Here is a 17,673-nt window from a genome sequence, read left to right as displayed (position 1 = left end):
CCCAGAGGGGTTCTTGTGGGAATGGGCCAGGGCAGCTGGGAGGGGCTTGTGGGTAGTGCCTGAACAGAGGGGAAGGGAGAGCTGAAGGGAGTGCTGAGGGCCAGGGGAGCAGGGGGGGACTGAGGTAAGGCTGTCAGTGGAGTTCCAGCAGACAGGTTCAAGTGAGGTGTTTTTTGTTGTGGTTTTTGGCTTGCTGTGTGTGTTTGTTCGTTTGATTGTTTGTTTGAGAAGGGGGTAGAGGGGTGGGTAGGTTGGATGCCTTTGAGCTGATGGGGAAAGTTTTCAGGAAGGGGGGGGTGTGGGTGGGGGCAGAGAGGGGCGAGGGGGGCGGGGACGCGGTTGTGCAGAGCGCCTGCGTGGGGGTTGCGTGCGTGCAGTGGCGTGCGAGGGGGTTGCGTGCGTGCCCTGGCGTGCGTGGGGGTTCGCGTGCGTGCCGGGGAAGGGAGCCCCCGGAGCGACTGCTGAGGGACACCGCGGCGAGCGAGCATGGGTGAAGGAGCTGAGGGCGTGAGCAGGGCTGCAGCGGGCAGGTCCAAGGTAGGTTTGTGTTTATCTTTTTGAGAAGGGAAGAGGGTGCCTAGGATGCTTGGGAAAAGGGGAGGGAAGGTCCCAGGAAGTGTTTGGGGGAAAGGTGCGTGGTTGGGGAGGGACCGGCTTCAGTGCAGGGCAGGTATGGGGGTTGAGTGCAGGAGGGTTAGCTGCGTGGAGGGGAAGGGAGCTCAGAGGGAATGGGGAGGGCCACCGCGAGCGTGGGGGAGGGAGGTGAGGATGGCAGCGGAGCCCCAGCTGAGAGGTTGAAGTTAGGGTTAGTTTTGAGAGGCAGGAAGAGGGTGGATGGGATCCCTTGGAAAAGTGGAGGCGAGGTCCTAGGAAGGGTTGGGCCTGTGCGAGTGCGGGGAGCGTGGAGGCGGGCAGGCACCCCTTGCCCCCCGAGCGTGCGTGGGGGTTGCGTGGGTGCAGGGGAAGGGAGGCCGGAGGGAATGGAGAGGGACACGGAGAGCCTGGGGCCCTGCGGGGAGGTTGTGAGGGGCATTCTAGGGGATAGGTTCAAGGTAGGTTTTGGTGGCTGCTGCGGTGGTGGTGGTTTTTGTTGCTGGTTTTTGGTTTTTGGTTGGTTGTTGTGAAGGGGGAAGAGGGTGGAGGATGAGGACCCCTTAGCACATGGGAGCGGAAGGATGTCAGGAAAGGAGCCCAGAGGGGTTCGTGTGGGAATGGGCCAGGGCAGCTGGGAGGGGCTTGTGGGTAGTGCCTGAACAGAGGGGAAGGGAGAGCTGAAGGGAGTGCTGAGGGCCAGGGGAGCAGGGGGGGACTGAGGTAAGGCTGTCAGTGGAGTTCCAGCAGACAGGTTCAAGTGAGGTGTTTTTTGTTTTGGTTTTTGGCTTGCTGTGTGTGTTTGTTCGTTTGATTGTTTGTTTGAGAAGGGGGTAGAGGGGTGGGTAGGTTGGATGCCTTTGAGCTGATGGGGAAAGTTTCCAGGAAGGGGGGGGGTGTGGGTGGGGGCAGAGAGGGGCGAGGGGGGCGGGGACGCGGTTGTGCAGAGCGCCTGCGTGGGGGTTGCGTGCGTGCCGTGGCGTGCGAGGGGGTTGCGTGCGTGCCGTGGCGTGCGTGGGGGTTCGCGTGCGTGCCGGGGAAGGGAGCCCCCGGAGCGACTGCTGAGGGACACCGCGGCGAGCGAGCATGGGTGAAGGAGCTGAGGGCATGAGCAGGGCTGCAGCGGGCAGGTCCAAGGTAGGTTTGTGTTTATCTTTTTGAGAAGGGAAGAGGGTGCCTAGGATGCTTGGGAAAAGGGGAGGGAAGGTCCCAGGAAGTGTTTGGGGGAAAGGTGCGTGGTTGGGGAGGGACCGGCTTCAGTGCAGGGCAGGTATGGGGGTTGAGTGCAGGAGGGTTAGCTGCGTGGAGGGGAAGGGAGCTCAGAGGGAATGGGGAGGGCCACCGCGAGCGTGGGGGAGGGAGGGTGAGGATGGCAGCGGAGCCCCAGCTGAGAGGTTGAAGTTAGGGTTAGTTTTGTGAGGCAGGAAGAGGGTGATGGGATCCCTTGGAAAAGTGGAGGCGAGGTCCTAGGAAGGGTTGGGCCTGTGCGAGTGCGGGGAGCGTGGAGGCGGGCAGGCACCCCTTGCCCCCCGAGCGTGCGTGGGGGTTGCGTGGGTGCAGGGGAAGGGAGGCCGGAGGGAATGGAGAGGGACACGGAGAGCCTGGGGCCCTGCGGGGAGGTTGTGAGGGGCATTCTAGGGGATAGGTTCAAGGTAGGTTTTGGTGGCTGCTGCGGTGGTGGTGGTTTTTGTTGCTGGTTTTTGGTTTTTGGTTGGTTGTTGTGAAGGGGGAAGAGGGTGGAGGATGAGGACCCCTTAGCACATGGGAGCGGAAGGATGTCAGGAAAGGAGCCCAGAGGGGTTCGTGTGGGAATGGGCCAGGGCAGCTGGGAGGGGCTTGTGGGTAGTGCCTGAACAGAGGGGAAGGGAGAGCTGAAGGGAGTGCTGAGGGCCAGGGGAGCAGGGGGGGACTGAGGTAAGGCTGTCAGTGGAGTTCCAGCAGACAGGTTCAAGTGAGGTGTTTTTTGTTTTGGTTTTTGGCTTGCTGTGTGTGTTTGTTCGTTTGATTGTTTGTTTGAGAAGGGGGTAGAGGGGTGGGTAGGTTGGATGCCTTTGAGCTGATGGGGAAAGTTTTCAGGAAGGGGGGGGTGTGGGTGGGGGCAGAGAGGGGCGAGGGGGGCGGGGACGCGGTTGTGCAGAGCGCCTGCGTGGGGGTTGCGTGCGTGCCGTGGCGTGCGAGGGGGTTGCGTGCGTGCCCTGGCGTGCGTGGGGGTTCGCGTGCGTGCCGGGGAAGGGAGCCCCCGGAGCGACTGCTGAGGGACACCGCGGCGAGCGAGCATGGGTGAAGGAGCTGAGGGCGTGAGCAGGGCTGCAGCGGGCAGGTCCAAGGTAGGTTTGTGTTTATCTTTTTGAGAAGGGAAGAGGGTGCCTAGGATGCTTGGGAAAAGGGGAGGGAAGGTCCCAGGAAGTGTTTGGGGGAAAGGTGCGTGGTTGGGGAGGGACCGGCTTCAGTGCAGGGCAGGTATGGGGGTTGAGTGCAGGAGGGTTAGCTGCGTGGAGGGGAAGGGAGCTCAGAGGGAATGGGGAGGGCCACCGCGAGCGTGGGGGAGGGAGGTGAGGATGGCAGCGGAGCCCCAGCTGAGAGGTTGAAGTTAGGGTTAGTTTTGAGAGGCAGGAAGAGGGTGGATGGGATCCCTTGGAAAAGTGGAGGCGAGGTCCTAGGAAGGGTTGGGCCTGTGCGAGTGCGGGGAGCGTGGAGGCGGGCAGGCACCCCTTGCCCCCCGAGCGTGCGTGGGGGTTGCGTGGGTGCAGGGGAAGGGAGGCCGGAGGGAATGGAGAGGGACACGGAGAGCCTGGGGCCCTGCGGGGAGGTTGTGAGGGGCATTCTAGGGGATAGGTTCAAGGTAGGTTTTGGTGGCTGCTGCGGTGGTGGTGGTTTTTGTTGCTGGTTTTTGGTTTTTGGTTGGTTGTTGTGAAGGGGGAAGAGGGTGGAGGATGAGGACCCCTTAGCACATGGGAGCGGAAGGATGTCAGGAAAGGAGCCCAGAGGGGTTCGTGTGGGAATGGGCCAGGGCAGCTGGGAGGGGCTTGTGGGTAGTGCCTGAACAGAGGGGAAGGGAGAGCTGAAGGGAGTGCTGAGGGCCAGGGGAGCAGGGGGGGACTGAGGTAAGGCTGTCAGTGGAGTTCCAGCAGACAGGTTCAAGTGAGGTGTTTTTTGTTTTGGTTTTTGGCTTGCTGTGTGTGTTTGTTCGTTTGATTGTTTCTTTGAGAAGGGGGTAGAGGGGTGGGTAGGTTGGATGCCTTTGAGCTGATGGGGAAAGTTTCCAGGAAGGGGGGGGGTGTGGGTGGGGGCAGAGAGGGGCGAGGGGGGCGGGGACGCGGTTGTGCAGAGCGCCTGCGTGGGGGTTGCGTGCGTGCTGTGGCGTGCGAGGGGGTTGCGTGCGTGCCGTGGCGTGCGTGGGGGTTCGCGTGCGTGCCGGGGAAGGGAGCCCCCGGAGCGACTGCTGAGGGACACCGCGGCGAGCGAGCATGGGTGAAGGAGCTGAGGGCATGAGCAGGGCTGCAGCGGGCAGGTCCAAGGTAGGTTTGTGTTTATCTTTTTGAGAAGGGAAGAGGGTGCCTAGGATGCTTGGGAAAAGGGGAGGGAAGGTCCCAGGAAGTGTTTGGGGGAAAGGTGCGTGGTTGGGGAGGGACCGGCTTCAGTGCAGGGCAGGTATGGGGGTTGAGTGCAGGAGGGTTAGCTGCGTGGAGGGGAAGGGAGCTCAGAGGGAATGGGGAGGGCCACCGCGAGCGTGGGGGAGGGAGGTGAGGATGGCAGCGGAGCCCCAGCTGAGAGGTTGAAGTTAGGGTTAGTTTTGAGAGGCAGGAAGAGGGTGGATGGGATCCCTTGGAAAAGTGGAGGCGAGGTCCTAGGAAGGGTTGGGCCTGTGCGAGTGCGGGGAGCGTGGAGGCGGGCAGGCACCCCTTGCCCCCCGAGCGTGCGTGGGGGTTGCGTGGGTGCAGGGGAAGGGAGGCCGGAGGGAATGGAGAGGGACACGGAGAGCCTGGGGCCCTGCGGGGAGGTTGTGAGGGGCATTCTAGGGGATAGGTTCAAGGTAGGTTTTGGTGGCTGCTGCGGTGGTGGTGGTTTTTGTTGCTGGTTTTTGGTTTTTGGTTGGTTGTTGTGAAGGGGGAAGAGGGTGGAGGATGAGGACCCCTTAGCACATGGGAGCGGAAGGATGTCAGGAAAGGAGCCCAGAGGGGTTCGTGTGGGAATGGGCCAGGGCAGCTGGGAGGGGCTTGTGGGTAGTGCCTGAACAGAGGGGAAGGGAGAGCTGAAGGGAGTGCTGAGGGCCAGGGGAGCAGGGGGGGACTGAGGTAAGGCTGTCAGTGGAGTTCCAGCAGACAGGTTCAAGTGAGGTGTTTTTTGTTTTGGTTTTTGGCTTGCTGTGTGTGTTTGTTCGTTTGATTGTTTGTTTGAGAAGGGGGTAGAGGGGTGGGTAGGTTGGATGCCTTTGAGCTGATGGGGAAAGTTTTCAGGAAGGGGGGGGTGTGGGTGGGGGCAGAGAGGGGCGAGGGGGGCGGGGACGCGGTTGTGCAGAGCGCCTGCGTGGGGGTTGCGTGCGTGCCGTGGCGTGCGAGGGGGTTGCGTGCGTGCCCTGGCGTGCGTGGGGGTTCGCGTGCGTGCCGGGGAAGGGAGCCCCCGGAGCGACTGCTGAGGGACACCGCGGCGAGCGAGCATGGGTGAAGGAGCTGAGGGCGTGAGCAGGGCTGCAGCGGGCAGGTCCAAGGTAGGTTTGTGTTTATCTTTTTGAGAAGGGAAGAGGGTGCCTAGGATGCTTGGGAAAAGGGGAGGGAAGGTCCCAGGAAGTGTTTGGGGGAAAGGTGCGTGGTTGGGGAGGGACCGGCTTCAGTGCAGGGCAGGTATGGGGGTTGAGTGCAGGAGGGTTAGCTGCGTGGAGGGGAAGGGAGCTCAGAGGGAATGGGGAGGGCCACCGCGAGCGTGGGGGAGGGAGGTGAGGATGGCAGCGGAGCCCCAGCTGAGAGGTTGAAGTTAGGGTTAGTTTTGAGAGGCAGGAAGAGGGTGGATGGGATCCCTTGGAAAAGTGGAGGCGAGGTCCTAGGAAGGGTTGGGCCTGTGCGAGTGCGGGGAGCGTGGAGGCGGGCAGGCACCCCTTGCCCCCCGAGCGTGCGTGGGGGTTGCGTGGGTGCAGGGGAAGGGAGGCCGGAGGGAATGGAGAGGGACACGGAGAGCCTGGGGCCCTGCGGGGAGGTTGTGAGGGGCATTCTAGGGGATAGGTTCAAGGTAGGTTTTGGTGGCTGCTGCGGTGGTGGTGGTTTTTGTTGCTGGTTTTTGGTTTTTGGTTGGTTGTTGTGAAGGGGGAAGAGGGTGGAGGATGAGGACCCCTTAGCACATGGGAGCGGAAGGATGTCAGGAAAGGAGCCCAGAGGGGTTCGTGTGGGAATGGGCCAGGGCAGCTGGGAGGGGCTTGTGGGTAGTGCCTGAACAGAGGGGAAGGGAGAGCTGAAGGGAGTGCTGAGGGCCAGGGGAGCAGGGGGGGACTGAGGTAAGGCTGTCAGTGGAGTTCCAGCAGACAGGTTCAAGTGAGGTGTTTTTTGTTTTGGTTTTTGGCTTGCTGTGTGTGTTTGTTCGTTTGATTGTTTCTTTGAGAAGGGGGTAGAGGGGTGGGTAGGTTGGATGCCTTTGAGCTGATGGGGAAAGTTTCCAGGAAGGGGGGGGGTGTGGGTGGGGGCAGAGAGGGGCGAGGGGGGCGGGGACGCGGTTGTGCAGAGCGCCTGCGTGGGGGTTGCGTGCGTGCTGTGGCGTGCGAGGGGGTTGCGTGCGTGCCGTGGCGTGCGTGGGGGTTCGCGTGCGTGCCGGGGAAGGGAGCCCCCGGAGCGACTGCTGAGGGACACCGCGGCGAGCGAGCATGGGTGAAGGAGCTGAGGGCATGAGCAGGGCTGCAGCGGGCAGGTCCAAGGTAGGTTTGTGTTTATCTTTTTGAGAAGGGAAGAGGGTGCCTAGGATGCTTGGGAAAAGGGGAGGGAAGGTCCCAGGAAGTGTTTGGGGGAAAGGTGCGTGGTTGGGGAGGGACCGGCTTCAGTGCAGGGCAGGTATGGGGGTTGAGTGCAGGAGGGTTAGCTGCGTGGAGGGGAAGGGAGCTCAGAGGGAATGGGGAGGGCCACCGCGAGCGTGGGGGAGGGAGGGTGAGGATGGCAGCGGAGCCCCAGCTGAGAGGTTGAAGTTAGGGTTAGTTTTGTGAGGCAGGAAGAGGGTGATGGGATCCCTTGGAAAAGTGGAGGCGAGGTCCTAGGAAGGGTTGGGCCTGTGCGAGTGCGGGGAGCGTGGAGGCGGGCAGGCACCCCTTGCCCCCCGAGCGTGCGTGGGGGTTGCGTGGGTGCAGGGGAAGGGAGGCCGGAGGGAATGGAGAGGGACACGGAGAGCCTGGGGCCCTGCGGGGAGGTTGTGAGGGGCATTCTAGGGGATAGGTTCAAGGTAGGTTTTGGTGGCTGCTGCGGTGGTGGTGGTTTTTGTTGCTGGTTTTTGGTTTTTGGTTGGTTGTTGTGAAGGGGGAAGAGGGTGGAGGATGAGGACCCCTTAGCACATGGGAGCGGAAGGATGTCAGGAAAGGAGCCCAGAGGGGTTCGTGTGGGAATGGGCCAGGGCAGCTGGGAGGGGCTTGTGGGTAGTGCCTGAACAGAGGGGAAGGGAGAGCTGAAGGGAGTGCTGAGGGCCAGGGGAGCAGGGGGGGACTGAGGTAAGGCTGTCAGTGGAGTTCCAGCAGACAGGTTCAAGTGAGGTGTTTTTTGTTGTGGTTTTTGGCTTGCTGTGTGTGTTTGTTCGTTTGATTGTTTGTTTGAGAAGGGGGTAGAGGGGTGGGTAGGTTGGATGCCTTTGAGCTGATGGGGAAAGTTTCCAGGAAGGGGGGGGTGTGGGTGGGGGCAGAGAGGGGCGAGGGGGGCGGGGACGCGGTTGTGCAGAGCGCCTGCGTGGGGGTTGCGTGCGTGCCGTGGCGTGCGAGGGGGTTGCGTGCGTGCCCTGGCGTGCGTGCCGGGGAAGGGAGCCCCCGGAGCGACTGCTGAGGGACACCGCGGCGAGCGAGCATGGGTGAAGGAGCTGAGGGCATGAGCAGGGCTGCAGCGGGCAGGTCCAAGGTAGGTTTGTGTTTATCTTTTTGAGAAGGGAAGAGGGTGCCTAGGATGCTTGGGAAAAGGGGAGGGAAGGTCCCAGGAAGTGTTTGGGGGAAAGGTGCGTGGTTGGGGAGGGACCGGCTTCAGTGCAGGGCAGGTATGGGGGTTGAGTGCAGGAGGGTTAGCTGCGTGGAGGGGAAGGGAGCTCAGAGGGAATGGGGAGGGCCACCGCGAGCGTGGGGGAGGGAGGGTGAGGATGGCAGCGGAGCCCCAGCTGAGAGGTTGAAGTTAGGGTTAGTTTTGTGAGGGAGGAAGAGGGTGGATGGGATCCCTTGGAAAAGTGGAGGCGAGGTCCTAGGAAGGGTTGGGCCTGTGCGAGTGCGGGGAGCGTGGAGGCGGGCAGGCACCCCTTGCCCCCCGAGCGTGCGTGGGGGTTGCGTGGGTGCAGGGGAAGGGAGGCCGGAGGGAATGGAGAGGGACACGGAGAGCCTGGGGCCCTGCGGGGAGGTTGTGAGGGGCATTCTAGGGGATAGGTTCAAGGTAGGTTTTGGTGGCTGCTGCGGTGGTGGTGGTTTTTGTTGTTGGTTTTTGGTTTTTGGTTGGTTGTTGTGAAGGGGGAAGAGGGTGGAGGATGAGGACCCCTTAGCACATGGGAGCGGAAGGATGTCAGGAAAGGAGCCCAGAGGGGTTCGTGTGGGAATGGGCCAGGGCAGCTGGGAGGGGCTTGTGGGTAGTGCCTGAACAGAGGGGAAGGGAGAGCTGAAAGGAGTGCTGAGGGCCAGGGGAGCAGGGGGGGACTGAGGTAAGGCTGTCAGTGGAGTTCCAGCAGACAGGTTCAAGTGAGGTGTTTTTTGTTTTGGTTTTTGGCTTGCTGTGTGTGTTTGTTCGTTTGATTGTTTCTTTGAGAAGGGGGTAGAGGGGTGGGTAGGTTGGATGCCTTTGAGCTGATGGGGAAAGTTTCCAGGAAGGGGGGGGTGTGGGTGGGGGCAGAGAGGGGCGAGGGGGGCGGGGACGCGGTTGTGCAGAGCGCCTGCGTGGGGGTTGCGTGCGTGCTGTGCGAGGGGGTTGCGTGCGTGCCGTGGCGTGCGTGGGGGTTCGCGTGCGTGCCGGGGAAGGGAGCCCCCGGAGCGACTGCTGAGGGACACCGCAGCGAGCGAGCATGGGTGAAGGAGCTGAGGGCGTGAGCAGGGCTGCAGCGGGCAGGTCCAAGGTAGGTTTGTGTTTATCTTTTTGAGAAGGGAAGAGGGTGCCTAGGATGCTTGGGAAAGGGGGAGGGAAGGTCCCAGGAAGTGTTTGGGGGAAAGGTGCGTGGTTGGGGAGGGACCGGCTTCAGTGCAGGGCAGGTATGGGGGTTGAGTGCAGGAGGGTTAGCTGCGTGGAGGGGAAGGGAGCTCAGAGGGAATGGGGAGGGCCACCGCGAGCGTGGGGGAGGGAGGGTGAGGATGGCAGCGGAGCCCCAGCTGAGAGGTTGAAGTTAGGGTTAGTTTTGTGAGGCAGGAAGAGGGTGATGGGATCCCTTGGAAAAGTGGAGGCGAGGTCCTAGGAAGGGTTGGGCCTGTGCGAGTGCGGGGAGCGTGGAGGCGGGCAGGCACCCCTTGCCCCCCGAGCGTGCGTGGGGGTTGCGTGGGTGCAGGGGAAGGGAGGCCGGAGGGAATGGAGAGGGACACGGAGAGCCTGGGGCCCTGCGGGGAGGTTGTGAGGGGCATTCTAGGGGATAGGTTCAAGGTAGGTTTTGGTGGCTGCTGCGGTGGTGGTGGTTTTTGTTGCTGGTTTTTGGTTTTTGGTTGGTTGTTGTGAAGGGGGAAGAGGGTGGAGGATGAGGACCCCTTAGCACATGGGAGCGGAAGGATGTCAGGAAAGGAGCCCAGAGGGGTTCGTGTGGGAATGGGCCAGGGCAGCTGGGAGGGGCTTGTGGGTAGTGCCTGAACAGAGGGGAAGGGAGAGCTGAAGGGAGTGCTGAGGGCCAGGGGAGCAGGGGGGGACTGAGGTAAGGCTGTCAGTGGAGTTCCAGCAGACAGGTTCAAGTGAGGTGTTTTTTGTTTTGGTTTTTGGCTTGCTGTGTGTGTTTGTTCGTTTGATTGTTTGTTTGAGAAGGGGGTAGAGGGGTGGGTAGGTTGGATGCCTTTGAGCTGATGGGGAAAGTTTTCAGGAAGGGGGGGGTGTGGGTGGGGGCAGAGAGGGGCGAGGGGGGCGGGGACGCGGTTGTGCAGAGCGCCTGCGTGGGGGTTGCGTGCGTGCCGTGGCGTGCGAGGGGGTTGCGTGCGTGCCCTGGCGTGCGTGGGGGTTCGCGTGCGTGCCGGGGAAGGGAGCCCCCGGAGCGACTGCTGAGGGACACCGCGGCGAGCGAGCATGGGTGAAGGAGCTGAGGGCGTGAGCAGGGCTGCAGCGGGCAGGTCCAAGGTAGGTTTGTGTTTATCTTTTTGAGAAGGGAAGAGGGTGCCTAGGATGCTTGGGAAAAGGGGAGGGAAGGTCCCAGGAAGTGTTTGGGGGAAAGGTGCGTGGTTGGGGAGGGACCGGCTTCAGTGCAGGGCAGGTATGGGGGTTGAGTGCAGGAGGGTTAGCTGCGTGGAGGGGAAGGGAGCTCAGAGGGAATGGGGAGGGCCACCGCGAGCGTGGGGGAGGGAGGTGAGGATGGCAGCGGAGCCCCAGCTGAGAGGTTGAAGTTAGGGTTAGTTTTGAGAGGCAGGAAGAGGGTGGATGGGATCCCTTGGAAAAGTGGAGGCGAGGTCCTAGGAAGGGTTGGGCCTGTGCGAGTGCGGGGAGCGTGGAGGCGGGCAGGCACCCCTTGCCCCCCGAGCGTGCGTGGGGGTTGCGTGGGTGCAGGGGAAGGGAGGCCGGAGGGAATGGAGAGGGACACGGAGAGCCTGGGGCCCTGCGGGGAGGTTGTGAGGGGCATTCTAGGGGATAGGTTCAAGGTAGGTTTTGGTGGCTGCTGCGGTGGTGGTGGTTTTTGTTGCTGGTTTTTGGTTTTTGGTTGGTTGTTGTGAAGGGGGAAGAGGGTGGAGGATGAGGACCCCTTAGCACATGGGAGCGGAAGGATGTCAGGAAAGGAGCCCAGAGGGGTTCGTGTGGGAATGGGCCAGGGCAGCTGGGAGGGGCTTGTGGGTAGTGCCTGAACAGAGGGGAAGGGAGAGCTGAAGGGAGTGCTGAGGGCCAGGGGAGCAGGGGGGGACTGAGGTAAGGCTGTCAGTGGAGTTCCAGCAGACAGGTTCAAGTGAGGTGTTTTTTGTTTTGGTTTTTGGCTTGCTGTGTGTGTTTGTTCGTTTGATTGTTTCTTTGAGAAGGGGGTAGAGGGGTGGGTAGGTTGGATGCCTTTGAGCTGATGGGGAAAGTTTCCAGGAAGGGGGGGGGTGTGGGTGGGGGCAGAGAGGGGCGAGGGGGGCGGGGACGCGGTTGTGCAGAGCGCCTGCGTGGGGGTTGCGTGCGTGCTGTGGCGTGCGAGGGGGTTGCGTGCGTGCCGTGGCGTGCGTGGGGGTTCGCGTGCGTGCCGGGGAAGGGAGCCCCCGGAGCGACTGCTGAGTGACACCGCGGCGAGCGAGCATGGGTGAAGGAGCTGAGGGCATGAGCAGGGCTGCAGCGGGCAGGTCCAAGGTAGGTTTGTGTTTATCTTTTTGAGAAGGGAAGAGGGTGCCTAGGATGCTTGGGAAAAGGGGAGGGAAGGTCCCAGGAAGTGTTTGGGGGAAAGGTGCGTGGTTGGGGAGGGACCGGCTTCAGTGCAGGGCAGGTATGGGGGTTGAGTGCAGGAGGGTTAGCTGCGTGGAGGGGAAGGGAGCTCAGAGGGAATGGGGAGGGCCACCGCGAGCGTGGGGGAGGGAGGTGAGGATGGCAGCGGAGCCCCAGCTGAGAGGTTGAAGTTAGGGTTAGTTTTGAGAGGCAGGAAGAGGGTGGATGGGATCCCTTGGAAAAGTGGAGGCGAGGTCCTAGGAAGGGTTGGGCCTGTGCGAGTGCGGGGAGCGTGGAGGCGGGCAGGCACCCCTTGCCCCCCGAGCGTGCGTGGGGGTTGCGTGGGTGCAGGGGAAGGGAGGCCGGAGGGAATGGAGAGGGACACGGAGAGCCTGGGGCCCTGCGGGGAGGTTGTGAGGGGCATTCTAGGGGATAGGTTCAAGGTAGGTTTTGGTGGCTGCTGCGGTGGTGGTGGTTTTTGTTGCTGGTTTTTGGTTTTTGGTTGGTTGTTGTGAAGGGGGAAGAGGGTGGAGGATGAGGACCCCTTAGCACATGGGAGCGGAAGGATGTCAGGAAAGGAGCCCAGAGGGGTTCGTGTGGGAATGGGCCAGGGCAGCTGGGAGGGGCTTGTGGGTAGTGCCTGAACAGAGGGGAAGGGAGAGCTGAAGGGAGTGCTGAGGGCCAGGGGAGCAGGGGGGGACTGAGGTAAGGCTGTCAGTGGAGTTCCAGCAGACAGGTTCAAGTGAGGTGTTTTTTGTTTTGGTTTTTGGCTTGCTGTGTGTGTTTGTTCGTTTGATTGTTTGTTTGAGAAGGGGGTAGAGGGGTGGGTAGGTTGGATGCCTTTGAGCTGATGGGGAAAGTTTTCAGGAAGGGGGGGGTGTGGGTGGGGGCAGAGAGGGGCGAGGGGGGCGGGGACGCGGTTGTGCAGAGCGCCTGCGTGGGGGTTGCGTGCGTGCCGTGGCGTGCGAGGGGGTTGCGTGCGTGCCCTGGCGTGCGTGGGGGTTCGCGTGCGTGCCGGGGAAGGGAGCCCCCGGAGCGACTGCTGAGGGACACCGCGGCGAGCGAGCATGGGTGAAGGAGCTGAGGGCGTGAGCAGGGCTGCAGCGGGCAGGTCCAAGGTAGGTTTGTGTTTATCTTTTTGAGAAGGGAAGAGGGTGCCTAGGATGCTTGGGAAAAGGGGAGGGAAGGTCCCAGGAAGTGTTTGGGGGAAAGGTGCGTGGTTGGGGAGGGACCGGCTTCAGTGCAGGGCAGGTATGGGGGTTGAGTGCAGGAGGGTTAGCTGCGTGGAGGGGAAGGGAGCTCAGAGGGAATGGGGAGGGCCACCGCGAGCGTGGGGGAGGGAGGTGAGGATGGCAGCGGAGCCCCAGCTGAGAGGTTGAAGTTAGGGTTAGTTTTGAGAGGCAGGAAGAGGGTGGATGGGATCCCTTGGAAAAGTGGAGGCGAGGTCCTAGGAAGGGTTGGGCCTGTGCGAGTGCGGGGAGCGTGGAGGCGGGCAGGCACCCCTTGCCCCCCGAGCGTGCGTGGGGGTTGCGTGGGTGCAGGGGAAGGGAGGCCGGAGGGAATGGAGAGGGACACGGAGAGCCTGGGGCCCTGCGGGGAGGTTGTGAGGGGCATTCTAGGGGATAGGTTCAAGGTAGGTTTTGGTGGCTGCTGCGGTGGTGGTGGTTTTTGTTGCTGGTTTTTGGTTTTTGGTTGGTTGTTGTGAAGGGGGAAGAGGGTGGAGGATGAGGACCCCTTAGCACATGGGAGCGGAAGGATGTCAGGAAAGGAGCCCAGAGGGGTTCGTGTGGGAATGGGCCAGGGCAGCTGGGAGGGGCTTGTGGGTAGTGCCTGAACAGAGGGGAAGGGAGAGCTGAAGGGAGTGCTGAGGGCCAGGGGAGCAGGGGGGGACTGAGGTAAGGCTGTCAGTGGAGTTCCAGCAGACAGGTTCAAGTGAGGTGTTTTTTGTTTTGGTTTTTGGCTTGCTGTGTGTGTTTGTTCGTTTGATTGTTTCTTTGAGAAGGGGGTAGAGGGGTGGGTAGGTTGGATGCCTTTGAGCTGATGGGGAAAGTTTCCAGGAAGGGGGGGGGTGTGGGTGGGGGCAGAGAGGGGCGAGGGGGGCGGGGACGCGGTTGTGCAGAGCGCCTGCGTGGGGGTTGCGTGCGTGCTGTGGCGTGCGAGGGGGTTGCGTGCGTGCCGTGGCGTGCGTGGGGGTTCGCGTGCGTGCCGGGGAAGGGAGCCCCCGGAGCGACTGCTGAGGGACACCGCGGCGAGCGAGCATGGGTGAAGGAGCTGAGGGCATGAGCAGGGCTGCAGCGGGCAGGTCCAAGGTAGGTTTGTGTTTATCTTTTTGAGAAGGGAAGAGGGTGCCTAGGATGCTTGGGAAAAGGGGAGGGAAGGTCCCAGGAAGTGTTTGGGGGAAAGGTGCGTGGTTGGGGAGGGACCGGCTTCAGTGCAGGGCAGGTATGGGGGTTGAGTGCAGGAGGGTTAGCTGCGTGGAGGGGAAGGGAGCTCAGAGGGAATGGGGAGGGCCACCGCGAGCGTGGGGGAGGGAGGGTGAGGATGGCAGCGGAGCCCCAGCTGAGAGGTTGAAGTTAGGGTTAGTTTTGTGAGGCAGGAAGAGGGTGATGGGATCCCTTGGAAAAGTGGAGGCGAGGTCCTAGGAAGGGTTGGGCCTGTGCGAGTGCGGGGAGCGTGGAGGCGGGCAGGCACCCCTTGCCCCCCGAGCGTGCGTGGGGGTTGCGTGGGTGCAGGGGAAGGGAGGCCGGAGGGAATGGAGAGGGACACGGAGAGCCTGGGGCCCTGCGGGGAGGTTGTGAGGGGCATTCTAGGGGATAGGTTCAAGGTAGGTTTTGGTGGCTGCTGCGGTGGTGGTGGTTTTTGTTGCTGGTTTTTGGTTTTTGGTTGGTTGTTGTGAAGGGGGAAGAGGGTGGAGGATGAGGACCCCTTAGCACATGGGAGCGGAAGGATGTCAGGAAAGGAGCCCAGAGGGGTTCGTGTGGGAATGGGCCAGGGCAGCTGGGAGGGGCTTGTGGGTAGTGCCTGAACAGAGGGGAAGGGAGAGCTGAAGGGAGTGCTGAGGGCCAGGGGAGCAGGGGGGGACTGAGGTAAGGCTGTCAGTGGAGTTCCAGCAGACAGGTTCAAGTGAGGTGTTTTTTGTTGTGGTTTTTGGCTTGCTGTGTGTGTTTGTTCGTTTGATTGTTTGTTTGAGAAGGGGGTAGAGGGGTGGGTAGGTTGGATGCCTTTGAGCTGATGGGGAAAGTTTCCAGGAAGGGGGGGGTGTGGGTGGGGGCAGAGAGGGGCGAGGGGGGCGGGGACGCGGTTGTGCAGAGCGCCTGCGTGGGGGTTGCGTGCGTGCTGTGCGAGGGGGTTGCGTGCGTGCCGTGGCGTGCGTGGGGGTTCGCGTGCGTGCCGGGGAAGGGAGCCCCCGGAGCGACTGCTGAGGGACACCGCAGCGAGCGAGCATGGGTGAAGGAGCTGAGGGCGTGAGCAGGGCTGCAGCGGGCAGGTCCAAGGTAGGTTTGTGTTTATCTTTTTGAGAAGGGAAGAGGGTGCCTAGGATGCTTGGGAAAGGGGGAGGGAAGGTCCCAGGAAGTGTTTGGGGGAAAGGTGCGTGGTTGGGGAGGGACCGGCTTCAGTGCAGGGCAGGTATGGGGGTTGAGTGCAGGAGGGTTAGCTGCGTGGAGGGGAAGGGAGCTCAGAGGGAATGGGGAGGGCCACCGCGAGCGTGGGGGAGGGAGGTGAGGATGGCAGCGGAGCCCCAGCTGAGAGGTTGAAGTTAGGGTTAGTTTTGAGAGGCAGGAAGAGGGTGGATGGGATCCCTTGGAAAAGTGGAGGCGAGGTCCTAGGAAGGGTTGGGCCTGTGCGAGTGCGGGGAGCGTGGAGGCGGGCAGGCACCCCTTGCCCCCCGAGCGTGCGTGGGGGTTGCGTGGGTGCAGGGGAAGGGAGGCCGGAGGGAATGGAGAGGGACACGGAGAGCCTGGGGCCCTGCGGGGAGGTTGTGAGGGGCATTCTAGGGGATAGGTTCAAGGTAGGTTTTGGTGGCTGCTGCGGTGGTGGTGGTTTTTGTTGCTGGTTTTTGGTTTTTGGTTGGTTGTTGTGAAGGGGGAAGAGGGTGGAGGATGAGGACCCCTTAGCACATGGGAGCGGAAGGATGTCAGGAAAGGAGCCCAGAGGGGTTCGTGTGGGAATGGGCCAGGGCAGCTGGGAGGGGCTTGTGGGTAGTGCCTGAACAGAGGGGAAGGGAGAGCTGAAGGGAGTGCTGAGGGCCAGGGGAGCAGGGGGGGACTGAGGTAAGGCTGTCAGTGGAGTTCCAGCAGACAGGTTCAAGTGAGGTGTTTTTTGTTTTGGTTTTTGGCTTGCTGTGTGTGTTTGTTCGTTTGATTGTTTGTTTGAGAAGGGGGTAGAGGGGTGGGTAGGTTGGATGCCTTTGAGCTGATGGGGAAAGTTTTCAGGAAGGGGGGGGTGTGGGTGGGGGCAGAGAGGGGCGAGGGGGGCGGGGACGCGGTTGTGCAGAGCGCCTGCGTGGGGGTTGCGTGCGTGCCGTGGCGTGCGAGGGGGTTGCGTGCGTGCCCTGGCGTGCGTGGGGGTTCGCGTGCGTGCCGGGGAAGGGAGCCCCCGGAGCGACTGCTGAGGGACACCGCGGCGAGCGAGCATGGGTGAAGGAGCTGAGGGCGTGAGCAGGGCTGCAGCGGGCAGGTCCAAGGTAGGTTTGTGTTTATCTTTTTGAGAAGGGAAGAGGGTGCCTAGGATGCTTGGGAAAAGGGGAGGGAAGGTCCCAGGAAGTGTTTGGGGGAAAGGTGCGTGGTTGGGGAGGGACCGGCTTCAGTGCAGGGCAGGTATGGGGGTTGAGTGCAGGAGGGTTAGCTGCGTGGAGGGGAAGGGAGCTCAGAGGGAATGGGGAGGGCCACCGCGAGCGTGGGGGAGGGAGGTGAGGATGGCAGCGGAGCCCCAGCTGAGAGGTTGAAGTTAGGGTTAGTTTTGAGAGGCAGGAAGAGGGTGGATGGGATCCCTTGGAAAAGTGGAGGCGAGGTCCTAGGAAGGGTTGGGCCTGTGCGAGTGCGGGGAGCGTGGAGGCGGGCAGGCACCCCTTGCCCCCCGAGCGTGCGTGGGGGTTGCGTGGGTGCAGGGGAAGGGAGGCCGGAGGGAATGGAGAGGGACACGGAGAGCCTGGGGCCCTGCGGGGAGGTTGTGAGGGGCATTCTAGGGGATAGGTTCAAGGTAGGTTTTGGTGGCTGCTGCGGTGGTGGTGGTTTTTGTTGCTGGTTTTTGGTTTTTGGTTGGTTGTTGTGAAGGGGGAAGAGGGTGGAGGATGAGGACCCCTTAGCACATGGGAGCGGAAGGATGTCAGGAAAGGAGCCCAGAGGGGTTCGTGTGGGAATGGGCCAGGGCAGCTGGGAGGGGCTTGTGGGTAGTGCCTGAACAGAGGGGAAGGGAGAGCTGAAGGGAGTGCTGAGGGCCAGGGGAGCAGGGGGGGACTGAGGTAAGGCTGTCAGTGGAGTTCCAGCAGACAGGTTCAAGTGAGGTGTTTTTTGTTTTGGTTTTTGGCTTGCTGTGTGTGTTTGTTCGTTTGATTGTTTCTTTGAGAAGGGGGTAGAGGGGTGGGTAGGTTGGATGCCTTTGAGCTGATGGGGAAAGTTTCCAGGAAGGGGGGGGGTGTGGGTGGGGGCAGAGAGGGGCGAGGGGGGCGGGGACGCGGTTGTGCAGAGCGCCTGCGTGGGGGTTGCGTGCGTGCTGTGGCGTGCGAGGGGGTTGCGTGCGTGCCGTGGCGTGCGTGGGGGTTCGCGTGCGTGCCGGGGAAGGGAGCCCCCGGAGCGACTGCTGAGGGACACCGCGGCGAGCGAGCATGGGTGAAGGAGCTGAGGGCATGAGCAGGGCTGCAGCGGGCAGGTCCAAGGTAGGTTTGTGTTTATCTTTTTGAGAAGGGAAGAGGGTGCCTAGGATGCTTGGGAAAAGGGGAGGGAAGGTCCCAGGAAGTGTTTGGGGGAAAGGTGCGTGGTTGGGGAGGGACCGGCTTCAGTGCAGGGCAGGTATGGGGGTTGAGTGCAGGAGGGTTAGCTGCGTGGAGGGGAAGGGAGCTCAGAGGGAATGGGGAGGGCCACCGCGAGCGTGGGGGAGGGAGGGTGAGGATGGCAGCGGAGCCCCAGCTGAGAGGTTGAAGTTAGGGTTAGTTTTGTGAGGCAGGAAGAGGGTGATGGGATCCCTTGGAAAAGTGGAGGCGAGGTCCTAGGAAGGGTTGGGCCTGTGCGAGTGCGGGGAGCGTGGAGGCGGGCAGGCACCCCTTGCCCCCCGAGCGTGCGTGGGGGTTGCGTGGGTGCAGGGGAAGGGAGGCCGGAGGGAATGGAGAGGGACACGGAGAGCCTGGGGCCCTGCGGGGAGGTTGTGAGGGGCA

At 62.4% G+C, this 17,673-nt stretch overlaps 1 protein-coding gene across 1 annotated transcript in view; it reads left to right on the top strand.

Moving 5' to 3' along the window:
• Positions 1–375: 375 nt before the first annotated feature.
• The window catches only part of LOC146398904 (uncharacterized), a 129,189-nt gene continuing 111,891 nt past the window's right edge, over positions 376–17,673 (top strand). Inside the window, exon 1 of the mRNA XM_084979537.1 lies at positions 376–537. The gene's annotated coding sequence lies outside the window, so the exon portion shown is untranslated. The remainder of the gene's footprint in view (positions 538–17,673) is intronic.

This window comes from Sus scrofa, chromosome 10 (genome assembly GCF_054392235.1).
Source record: "Sus scrofa isolate SSC_HxYL_T2T_F1_AM1 chromosome 10, Sscrofa_HxYL_maternal_Yorkshire_Landrace_v2.0, whole genome shotgun sequence".
Lineage (NCBI taxonomy): Eukaryota > Metazoa > Chordata > Mammalia > Artiodactyla > Suidae > Sus > Sus scrofa.
Note: the sequence above shows the minus strand (reverse complement) of the source record. Positions and strands in the feature narration are given on the sequence as shown.